The 12,719-nt window shown below is 41.4% G+C and overlaps 1 long non-coding RNA gene across 1 annotated transcript; it reads right to left on the bottom strand.

The window, feature by feature from the left end:
• Nucleotides 1-237: 237 nt before the first annotated feature.
• Nucleotides 238-7,982, bottom strand: LOC144512017 (uncharacterized). Its single transcript, XR_013500946.1, has 2 exons — nucleotides 7,603-7,982; nucleotides 238-6,261 (listed from the first exon to the last, which is right to left on the bottom strand). It is a non-coding gene; the product is annotated as an uncharacterized LOC144512017 (long non-coding RNA).
• Nucleotides 7,983-12,719: the final 4,737 nt, after the last annotated feature.

The following is a 12,719-nucleotide window of genomic DNA, read 5'->3' as shown; positions in this document are numbered from 1 at the left end:
TTTTGGCCCCACAAGGCTGTCCGGACCCCACAAGTATACTGTATTCCCGGTTTTTGGACCCCACAAATATAGTTAAACAAGAACACACACACACACACACACACACACACACACACACACACAGTCACAGTCACAAGGGAGCTGCTAATTATGACCACATAAACCCAGCGGAAATACGACTTTCACAGCTGGCTGTTTGAGCTCACATTGAGGCACATAATTCACACACAGAAGAAAGAACAAAAAACCTGCACAATTTACTTCAATTATTCAGCAAACGCACAACAGAGGAAGAAAAAAGAAATGGGCTCATTTCTCAGATTAGCCTCTGATGCTGGGGCTACAAATAGCAAAGATTTATTTTTTCTGTAGCGGTGCTGGTGGCGAGAACGGAGTGAGAGCCAGAGCCAGAGATTTAGGGAGGAAGGTCCAGCTGCATACAGTACATTGGAAAAGAAGAAGCGAAAATGTGGCCATTTACCCGACGTCGTAGCTGAGGAAACAACGAAAGCAACACATGCTCATTTATAGCCGAGTGAAACAGATCTATTTGGTGAGACAAGGCGAGCGTAAACATCTGACGGACATCATGCACAGCCTGTGACGCAGATGGGAAAGTCTGTCTTCAGTAAGCACATGCATGCAGCCACAGGAACACACAACACACACACACACACGCAATGTTATCACCGGCGGACTCCTCTGACACCCTCCAGCCATTTCAAGCATGTCACTAATCTGAGCTCCAGGCTCATTGGTGGAATTCTGTGCCTATAGGTTTGCCAAGTAATGCTCTCAAGGGCGGAAATAACAGCTCAGAGCTCTGAAAGATCGCTTCAAAAGGCTGATGGATTTGTTCTTGGCTAATAAGGCCAAACACAGCAGGATTAATGCTGGTTAATGGTTAATGCTTGCAGGATTATTGCAAATGTCATTATCATGCAAGGGCTGGAGGACAGCAAAACTCGTTTTCTAGCCCGCTAGTACTTGTCAAGGCACAGCGGTCGATTTGGTTTAGTTCTGCGATTCAGAGAAAAACACATTTGGTTGATTTGACTAAAAAAAAAAAAAAAACACAAGGATGCAGCAGGGGCGGAAGTGTGAATTCATAGGTGATGCAAACCTGCAAGTGTCTGCTGAAGCATCAATAACAATATGAAATGTACCGACAGTGTTAACAGTTCCCTGAACTCCATCTCATTCTTGATATAATTCATACTGAGAAACACAGGTTGTTATTAGTTCATAATGCATTACAGAGTCACTTTTTGGCTGTTACATGGTGTTTGTCCTGGATTGTACAGCTCATAACACATATTTGACCATACAGAAATGTAAAGCATACGTTTCCCTCAATAGATAGATAGATAGATAGATACCCATACAGAAAATACAATAAATATACTAGAAATAATAAATAAGATAAAATAAGATAGCAAAGATAAAAATGCCAGAACTACTGAAAAAAATAATACAGAAATAACTGTGTGCATTCTCTTTCTGTCAGAAACAAATTATTTGGATTCATTTTACAATAAATTAAAAGCTGCCCTAATCATTTTGTTTTATATTACCCATGGATTCAATAACATGTAATGTGAAATGCGACAAACCCACAGAAAATTATAACCCAACTCAGCAGTTCCCCTCAGCAAGTAAGGAGTATTTTAGTTTCTTTCAACTCGGTTTTTTTTTCGTCCCGCAAATTCACTATTTTGATTGACTGCTCACATCGACCTCCTTTCCAGCAGAGGTTCTAATAAAAAGTTCTCATAAACCCACTGTACTCTATCTGCTCAGCAGCAAACTAGACGGTAAGAGACTAGCTGGTAAAGATAGTGGAGCATTTAGTAGCTAAAGAGTCATCAGGTCTTCAGAAATATGACTTCAAATGTTACCCTGCGTCTGCTGCTGATATGTAAATAGTAGGGCTGTCAATATTAACGCGATAATAACGAGTTAACGCGAATACCTTTTAACGCCTTTCTTTTTTTTCTTCTTTTTTTTTTTAAATGCGCGTTCTGTGATTTTGGCTAGGGCTGCACGATATGAGGAACATATCTAATTGCGTTTATTTTGACTGATATTGCGATTGCGATATGATTCACAATATTGGAGGGAATGATCATTGTTGTATCATTATTGTCATTTTCATTGAAATATATTAATATTAAAAAGAATTAAAATGATGATGTGATTTTTGCGAGGATCCGTACCAAACAAAGATTTTTTTCTTTGTCTGTAGGATATGATTTGTAGGCCGGGACGTCTCTGCAGCACCATAATACTACAATATGGACTAATACTAGTCCATATTATGATTTCGATAAAATTGCAATTAATTGTCCGGCCCTAATTTCGGCCTCGGGCCACTCCGCAGTTTGGGAAATCAGGAAGCGATGCAGCAGTAAAGTTGATCTTTGTTGTGGATGGCTAGCAGAAACAAAGCTCCTTGAGCAGAGTTTCTGGATAAAGAAAAGGGTCTTTAGAATGGCCAGTTGAGTTTCAAAGCCCTTCCACAAGACTAAAGTTATTAGCATGTACTGTCAACGTGAATTGATTAGAGCATTAAAAACCTGATAAAAATCCCTTTTGAAGTACATTTAGAACCGGTAAAAAATTTGTGATTAATTTGCGATTAATCAGGGGTTAACTATTGACAATAATGCAATTAATCGCTATTAAATATTTTAATAGATGGGCAGCCAGAGACAGGAAACTGCTTGCTAACATGTTAGCTATTAGCTATAAAAGTGAGGATAGCAACGAATCCTTCACATTTAAGAAGCTAAAACGAGACAAAGTTTGAAATTTTTGGTTGATAAATGAGAAGTAATCGATTATCAATATTGTTGTCAGTTAATTTTTTTGTCAATTGACGTATTAATTAATTGGCAAACCGAATTGTTTTAGCGGTTCAATATGGAATGGCTAATGTTTTTGTATGGTTGGTAGGTTCAAATGTTACTACTGAATCTGTATCCTCCTGCCTAAAGATTAGCAGAGGAAGGATGAGGAAAGTCAGTTTGATTCTAGTCTGGATAAATGGATGTACATTTCCAGGATAAAGCCTGAGTTGCTGTTCTCAAACACCATTTGCTTCGGGAAACAACAACAACCTTCGAGCTAGCGAGCTACACGCTGAAAATGGCAAATTTTGAAGAAAATTTGGATCTTGCAACAAGGCAGGCGTGCTTCGTTCTTTCGGTGAATGATTGTAAAGATTTACAAAGAATATGTTTACGGCATTTCCTCTCTAACTGGGACGTTTTGGGACCGATTGGTGGGATTGCTGTGGACGAAGTAACGTTACACACAGCGGCGATACACTGGTAAGAGTAAATGACGTTTAGCCATGTATCCAGCTAAATTAAATAACTCATGTAACTGTATTAATGTAACAGTTAACTTCATTGAATATTGTATGTGGCGTTTTCTTTTGCAGTGTGCAGATGTTCCAAAAACGAGTTCCTTTTTCTGAGACTATTTAGCAGAGCCACCAGTGCTGCGTCCGGAGCTTAGCGCCGCCCGAGACGATGATGATTGGTTTAAAGAAATGCAAACAACCCAGAGTGTTGTTTTTTTTCTCCTATCCCAGAATGTATGTGTGGTGTTGCCAGACCTTAATCCACAACGCTGAGGTGATAGGTCTGGCAATGTAAGACTAGTTTGATTCTTATACAAACTAGATGGCGTATTAGGGACCGAAGATGACTCAACAGTGCGCCCAAAGCAAAACCACCACTGATTTGTAAAGTTGGACGTTGAAGGTGAAATGTGTCAATGAGGCAAACACAGACAAGCAAAAGAGTTCACAGGTATCATCATGCTACTTTCACTAGGCCGTAAATCAGGGGCGATCTAGGATCAGACCTTTAGGGGGGCTCAGCCCTTAATGAGAATGTGACACTGTTACAGTGCCTTGTTAGTGTTAACCCCCCCACTGCTAAATCAGTAATTTCATTAATCAATAATCTCTGAGCTAGCTACAGAACAACAACGTCAGCTAAAAATTCTTTTGACACTATTAACACTACGATGGAACTAAGGCTGCGTCTCATTTCTCTATTTACCCTACCCCTTAGCCCTTGGTTTGCGCGCTCCCGTGAGAGTAATTGCTGACCCAATACTCATTTTGGTCGAGGGGTAGGGCTAGGGGGAAGGGCTATATACCCCTTGACGCCAAGTAAGAACGCGAGCTTACTTGGAACAGCAAGGGCTATCCTGATTCATTGCGCAACAGGAAACATGGCTGCCAGGTCGACCAGAGAGATCCATAAACGTAAGTATTTTCAGCTTAAAGAATTTATTTAAAAATTACGACGGTCTTGTTTTGTGCTCTACAAAGTCCTGTACATATATATTTGCAACCATATTTGTAATTGAAACGTTTTTAAAAATCGCTAGCTTGCTATGCTAACGCTAAAGTTAACGTTAGCTACATTGCTTATTTGCACAACAGTCCCTCATTTCTCTGCATTGAATGGACTCCATGCATGTCTACAGTGTTAACTCCATTAGCAGCGAATTTCGTTTGATATCAGTGTATAACACTACCGTCCTGTATCACACAGGGACAGCAACTGATCCACTTTCTGAAAACGAGCAGAAGTTTCTGCGTTCGTGTTGTAGCCATTCATTATTGTATTGGTACTGTATTATTGTAACCGTGTAATTCATTCCTGTTCATGCACCTGTACATTGTTGTTGGTTATGATACAGGACACTAATGAAAGAAACGGGGTATGAGGGGAAAGGTTACTGGCCAACAGGCATCAGACTGGGGTCTGGAATTTCAGAATAGCTGTAGTTTGTTTGTTTCTGGTCTTGTGTGTCTTTTTTGAGTTTTATACATTTGAGTGCCTTCTTTATATGTGTGTGACATGTAAGTTATGGTTCTAATAGTTGATAATGGTTCTGTAATATAACATATTTTTATATAATGTTTTTGCCTGTAGTGTTTACTTTATTGGGCAATAAAGACAGCTTTTTGTTACCAAAGAAAGTGTTTCTGAACATCAATGACATTTAAAACAGTGATAACTGAAACAGATATACAACACACCATGCAGTGTGTATACAAATATGTATTGCAAACAGACCTAAGTATGTATGATGATGTAACCAAGTGGAGTCTCATTTCATAGGGGTATGTTTTCACCCCTACCCCTTACCCCTCGTTTTTCTAGGGCCAAAGGCTAGGGCCAAGGGCTAAGGGGTAGGGGTAATAGAGAAATGGGATTCAGCCTAAATCTGACACTTTAGAAGTCGCAGTAATAACGACCAATTTGACACAATGTTCTAACATTCAGCCATTTTAGTTGCTTACGTTTCAATTTGGGTTCTAATCTGCGCCATGAAATGACCAACTTCTTCTCTGGGGACTACCAACGTTAAACTTCACAACCGTCTCCTGCTCTCCCTCTGACAGATCAGATAGAGACTCAGCCAAAGGCTGGAGTCTGGCACAACCTCCTCCGATTGGTCAACACTACGTTTCTGTTAACCCTTTCCTTGACTGGGTTACAGGTGCATAGCATTGGGCAACAGACACACAGGATATTAAACCTGTTTCAACACCTTTGAACCTGGAATTGTCCTCTGTCACTAACAGACAAGTTTGAAAACTTTCACTTGAAGCATTAAAATTGATTTAAAAAAATTAAATTAAATGTTTTTTATTATTATAATTTTTAGGGGGGGCTGAGATGAAATTTAGGGGGGGCTTGAGCCCCCCTAAAAAGGGTGTAAAATCACCAATGCTGTAAATGTATGTCATAAATAAACTCTTCTTTAAAGCTGAGTTTAATGTCTTTCCTCTCCAGTACTTTCCTGCTGATCAGCCAGATTTCTATATGTGCCAGCCTTTTACATCGACTGGTGCTTCCTCCAGTTGGCCTAATCTAAAAGTCAGCCTCTGTTGGTGGAAAGCGTCTCCGGAAGAGCCACTTGCATTAACACAATTAATTATTTCCCCTCCCTGCTTGGTACTGAAACTGCGGCCAAAATTAGAGTCAGTTTGAACTCTGTCAAATACACAGATGTGACTGCCCTGTTATGAATCAGCAAAATGTTGACTGGTGGTGTGTGTGTGTGTGTGTGTGTGTGTGTGTGTGTGTGTGTGTGTGTGTGTGTGTGTGTGTTTGCGCAGTAGAAGCAGCGGGCAGGTGGTTTTCTTGTTGTTCCTATCCTGGCGAGTCTGATATATTGAACGCACCTCACAGACACGTTTCCAAACTACTGCAGGGAAATTGGATGGCTCTGGAAAACAAATAGGGGACGCTTTAAAAGCTACACACTCATGAATGATGTACACAGCCAGAAAACTGCCACCAGCACATTTAACACGCAGCCATACTTTATACACGTACTTTGCGGCATCACTGCCCATTCAGTTAGGGAGCTGATCCAACATTTGAATCATAGGCATGGGGTGTCGGACTGGGGAGGGGACTGAGTACCCAGGGCCCTCATGTGAGGAGGGGGCCCAAAAAGATGCTAGAATGAATAGCTGTGGATGCGGGGAGGGGCCCATAGAAAATGCCTTTCTACAGGGTCCAGAATGTTGTGCTACGCCCCTGATCATAGGCTACGTCATTATTAAGCTATAGTTTTAGAGACAATAATGTAATGTAACAGCCTCAGTCTCTTAGACTAACACATTGTGATTAAGGGGAGACACCCAAGGTTAATGGGGGGGGGGGCATGACTGATAACTTACATTAAGACAAATATATTTTATATCACACAAGTTTTCTGAATTGGTATGTTTAAATATGCAAACAGGGCATTATCTAATGCTAACTGGTGAATTTCGGAGAAAAGTACAGGCGCAAATAAAGTGGGGGTCAAATAAACATGAAAGAAACAAGGAATTTCACTGCACATTGTACAGTCTATGCTTGTGAATGTGACTAATACATTTGAATTTTTAAATGTGTATTTTGGATGTTCCCCCAATAGTCTGAAAGAAGACATGCTAGACCATATAGAAGCAAAATAGCCCAAGAGCTCAAAACATTGAAAAAAATAAAAAGGGTTTTGCCTGTACTGTCTCCCCTTAATGTTGTGAACTTGCTGTTTATGCCTAAATGTCATCATACAAAAATCATCACAAACAACTTGATTTGTTCTTGGTATTCGTGGACGCAGAACTTCAGGGTAGGGCTTGGACATAAAAGAGAGGCGGGAGGTTTTCCCAGTCTAGCCTGGAGCGCCGTTTTCGACACCAAAAACACGGGCGGCCTTTGCTTCTTCCCACTTGTTTACTTCAACTTCAATTTCGATGTGCGCAACACCACCTGGAATGCGGACACGATGCATGGCGAAAACGCAGAGCGCGAGAAAACGCACATGTAGCCTATATATGGCACATGATGAGATGAGAATCTCCCCTCTGCAGGGATATTGCGCTTTCTCCAACAAACGCACTAACCCCCCCACCCCACCTCCCCAAACGCTGAGAGATGCGGGTCCCCACACTAGAATAAAAGCAGACTAAAACCAGGCACAACATAAGCGCGCAAACGCACCTGCGGCAGGCAGGCAGCAACACAGAGCCGAGCCCACATCAGCATAGCTATTAGAAATAACTTCACTTACGCTGAGGAAAAAAAAACAGAGGCGCTCCTCTTCTGCGACAGGCGACATGTCCCTCCGCTGTTAAAAGTGCGTCTCACAGCTTGGCAGGTGCAACTGCGAATAGAGAGGTCCCGTCCGATGAGGCGCAGTGAGTCCGCCTCGGCCCGCCCCGGCCATAATCGGATGGGCTCGGCTGGGCTCGGCTCGACCCCGGCTTTCCCTGTTTCCTGCAGGGGCTGCTGGCTGTCGGCGGATGACTGCGCAGCCTACATTTCGCCCCCCGCCCCGCCCCGCACCCCTTCTCCATCCGCCAGGATGTGCAGAACAGCACTGTGTGCCTCTCTGTGTTCCTGCCTTTTCGTTAGATCACGTCCGCGTGACACGCTCATCAGGCCGCAGCGCTGCTCTGGCAGTGGAAAGTTAAAGGGACCTCCCACGTGATATGGCGCTTCGTGCGCGCACACGACGAGCAGCGCGCGTTCCGGGGAAATAACGTTCTGCGCCCCTACTGGTTTAACCGGTGTTTGTTTTCTTTTTTTTAATAAGCATGATCATGATGACTGGCTATTAGCGGGTGTAATAATGATGATGGCAATAGTGGAGGAGATAACTAGGGCAGCGTCAAACAATGGATTCTCCAATTAAAAAACAATCTTTGTTTGAGTGAGCTGATATCATTAAAGCTTTAGTGCGTGACTTTTTGATATTAACGAACGTCCGTTACATTCCAGCCATTGCCAAATGAGTTGATACAAAACGTATTAAGACTATCAGCTCCACATAAGTCTCTCTGTACTTCTCAGCATGGCTATGTTCAGAAGATTGACCTTTTTTCACAGCAGACATTTTTGACTTGTCATAGTAGGAAAAGCACAGCAGAAAATGATAACCTTAACGATGGCTCAGTTCCATCAAGTGTCCCAGTAGCTATTTCAGTGAGTCAGCATGCTCAATACCAGGGCCTCTCCTAAGAGGAATGTAGCCATCAGTAATGGTTTTGAATACAACTGTGCTTTTCCTACTATGACACGTCAACATGTCTGCCGTGAAAAAGGTCTATTGTGTCGTCTGTTTTTTTAATCCTCCGTGTCCTCCTTGGCTACTAGTAACTGTGTGGAGAAGGGGGTGCTGCGCACGGTCACAGAAGGCTTGTATCATGTGGACGCACCGACAGTGTTGTTGTCATTACTTAGAATTCCTCATGGGGGAGACAGAAACGACGCACTAATAGCTTTAAGAAAACCCCTGAATCGATTTTTTTTAATACATGCTTTTTCACCATGGACCCCACGTTTTTAGGTACATTTTTTGGTGTAAACATTAACCTGGTGCATTATAAAATATATTGAGGGTTGTTTCTTGCTTGTACAATCTACAGCACGAGTTCTCTAAGAACTGAAGTCTTTTATTTCCCAGCTAAATTGGTATTGTGACTGAATTTTCCCTAAACCTAATTGACATCGAATCCAATCGGTTTGGGAAATTGTTAGCGATGCCCAGCCCTACAAATGACGAAGATAACTGTTATGATAAAGATGAAGATACTTGTTGTGATGATGATGTTGATGATGATGAAGATAACCGTCTATTTGTGATGATGATCAAATGGGGAGGGTTTATGAAGGTGGTCGTGATCATGATGGCGATTAGGGATGTGACGATACACTCAACCCACCGTACGATACGTTTCAGGATTTTAACTTCACGATACGATACACTCGCAATTTTTTTAACCCCTTTTTTTAGACACTGCTTTTACATTTTTGTAGCTTTTTCGCCACGTTATGCTCGCTTTTTTCAACGTTGTTGGCATTTTTTTCCCCATTAACACCAGTATATTCACCACTGGACCTATTTATTTGCACTAGTTTTACACTGCTTTATCTTTGGAATTCATGGTCAATAAACCTCATTTATATGCATTTGTTTGTGTAAGAAAAAAGCATAAATGATGAAATGATTTTGACTGAAGGTAATGGATAATCACAGATCTGTCAAAGTTTAGTCAGGATAATGCTATAAAATTGAATACAACACCCAAAATTCTATGAAAATAGAGATCTGATCCCGTAATTTCCTTTGTGAAGAGTGTCTTATGGAACCATATGTGTTATTTTGGGGCAATTTGGTTAAAAAGAAACCCAAATTTATGATATAGAAACTTTGGAAACGGGTCAGATTTGACCCGAGGACAACATGAGGGTTAACAGAATGAGCTGCAGACATATGACTTAAAAAATATTCTGTTATTTAGGTCTGTACAAACACGTGTGTCCTCTTATCAAAAGTGCAACTGAAATTATAAAAGTATTTTATCTTGAAAAACTAAAATGAAAATGAATGTTTGGATTTGAAAACAAATCCCACATCAAAATAACTAAATAAATAGAAACAAAATCTCTTCAAATAGATGAACTGAGAACACGTAGTGACGCCTCAAGTCACCCATTTCTCAACCGGTTGTAATCTTTACACACATTTATATCGGGGGTTTTTTTTTAACCGATTCGCGATGCATGAGTACATTCCTAATGATGATGATGATGATGATGATATTAGTGATGGTACTGGTGTAGATGATAGGGATGAGGATGAGGCTGATGATGCTTCTTTGTTGGCTGTTTCTTTCTTTTTAAATGAGGCCATGCTGTACGTGACATCATCATAGAGTGACTAACGTTGTCGGGAAACAGCTGATCTCATATCAGAGACAGACAGCCAGACAGTCGACAGATAGTATTTATACATATTTATCCTCAAATGTAGGCTACTAACACCCCTTATCTTTGACCCCAGCAATTTAAACATCCAGAAAATATATATAGATACATATATACATATATATGTCTATCATCACCCAATGTTATGTGTCAGGTACTTTATGTCTCTTTGTTGACTACCTACATACCCCTTTAGATAAAACATGTGACGTTAGATCCAGAATACCCTTTACTTGACTATGAAAAAATATGCAAATTACCACAAAATCACAGATTGACCCAAACGTTTAAAGAAAGCTGTTTTTTTAGGTGAATCAATATCTTCTTACAGAAGTTTTAGATTGTTTTTATTTACTCTCCTCAACATGGTAAGCTTCCTTCTCAGCAGTTCCCCGCCCAGGGCGTCCAATGGGAAATTCGTCACATGACCATTCACTCCTGCCATATCTAGTAACACCCTCATGCCCTAATTCTCTCTTCAGGTGCTTTCCCAGTTTACCCCTGCATACTCCAGGCATAGCTGGACTGTGCATGCTGTGCTGCCATATTTTCATAACGTACACGTCCTGGTTTTTTGGTATGTATTGTCTGAAGGGACAGCACCGAAGAAATGACGCCAGGCATTCATCCACAGTACTGTGGGGGCCTGGATTGTAATGAGAGAGTAATTGCTGGACCCGCTTGTCCCGTTGTGTATCGCTGCAAGTTTGTTATATTGCCCTTGCTGTTGCTTGACCTTTTGACTTGGACACTCCTGCCAAAATGTGCAGCCTAATGTAGGCTTGCAAATGGGTCCCATCCAAGTCTTTCCAACTGTTCCAATAAAGTTCAAGTAAGGAGAGGGACTATGATAACTTTCCATTTTTGGAAGGGTAATGTGTCCACTGGAGGCTATGTGAGAACAGAATCTGCTGGTGGTTGGTAGACAACAGGAGGGTCAACCCCAATAGTCTCATTCTCATCAGAGGAGGATGATCCTCCTCAACATTCCTTACTCTCAGACACATCCTCCTCTATGTCACTATCCCCGTCGAAGAGCTGTGACAAAACCTCATCGGCAAAAAGAAGAAAAAAAACTTTGCTTAGAGGTAATTTTCAATGGAGAGAGTATAAAGAGCCCACAGAGCACCAAGAGAATGGTGTGAAAAGGCTGCACTACAAACTTTTATGTTTGTCCCTCCCCTGTGTTGTGTGGAGTAGCAATGTCCTCGCAAGAACCATAGTTTCCCTACCTCTCGGTGGGACATATCAAGGGTTCTCACACTACTACAGGTATGGTTATGGCAGATTAGGGCCCTAAAGATTATGAAATTGCACGTGACAGTTACCTCAATATCAGCCAAAACAACCTAAACAAATGTGTGTAAAATGTTCATATTTTCTATATGTTTTACACACACACACACACACACACACACACACACACACACACACACACAGACTCTTTACATCCCCGGCACGCCGGATAATGTGATTATGATAATGACAAATTGTCATCATAGTAACTGATTAGTCTTTGTTGACTGATTCATATCCAATAGATTATTAATTGTTGAGCACTAAATGTATCAGGGGGTGTGACAGCTAACGTCCCTACTTATCTGGCTAACAATTGTTAACCATTTCCTTTCATTTTATATTACTTATTTATTATCTTCCCTTGCTGTCAGTTCCCCAGCACAATGCATTTTGCCTCTTGCCAGACCGTCATTATACATAAGAAGTCGTTAACAAGTTTAAAGGTCCCATGGCATGAAAATGTCACTTTATGAGGTTTTTTAACATTAATATGAGTTCCCCCAGCCTGCCTATGGTCCCCCAGTGGCTAGAAATGGTGATAGGTGTAAACCGAGCCCTGGGTATCCTGCTCTGCCTTTGAGAAAATGAAAGATCAGATGGGCCGATCTGGAATCTTCCCTTTATGACGTCATAAGGGGAAAGGTTACCTCCCCTTTCTCTGCTTTGCCCGCCCAGAGAATTTGGCCCACCCATGAGAAAGAGACATCATGGCTTGAAAACGAGCGAAGCATGGCAGTTGGTCAAGGCCACACCCCCACCTTCCCCCTTGCCCCCCCTCTCTCCTCATCAATAGCATTTAAAGCTACAGACATAGAAATGGCACATCCTAAGGAAAGCTCATTGTGGGACTGGCTCTAGTGGCTGTAAATCTGCACCAAAGCTGAATTTCGGGAAAGAGACTTCAGATACAGTATTAGGGGACCACTAAGGTCTATATAAAAGAGACTTCAGATACAGTATTAGGGGACCACTAAGGTCTATATAAAAGAGACTTCAGATACAGTATTAGGGGACCACTAAGGTCTATATAAAAGAGACTTCAGATACAGTATTAGGGGACCACTAAGGCCTATATAAAAGAGACTTCAGATACAGTATTAGGGGACCACTAAGGCCTAT

Source organism: Sander vitreus, chromosome 23, assembly GCF_031162955.1.
Source record: "Sander vitreus isolate 19-12246 chromosome 23, sanVit1, whole genome shotgun sequence".
Taxonomy (NCBI): domain Eukaryota; kingdom Metazoa; phylum Chordata; class Actinopteri; order Perciformes; family Percidae; genus Sander; species Sander vitreus.
Note: the sequence above shows the minus strand (reverse complement) of the source record. Positions and strands in the feature narration are given on the sequence as shown.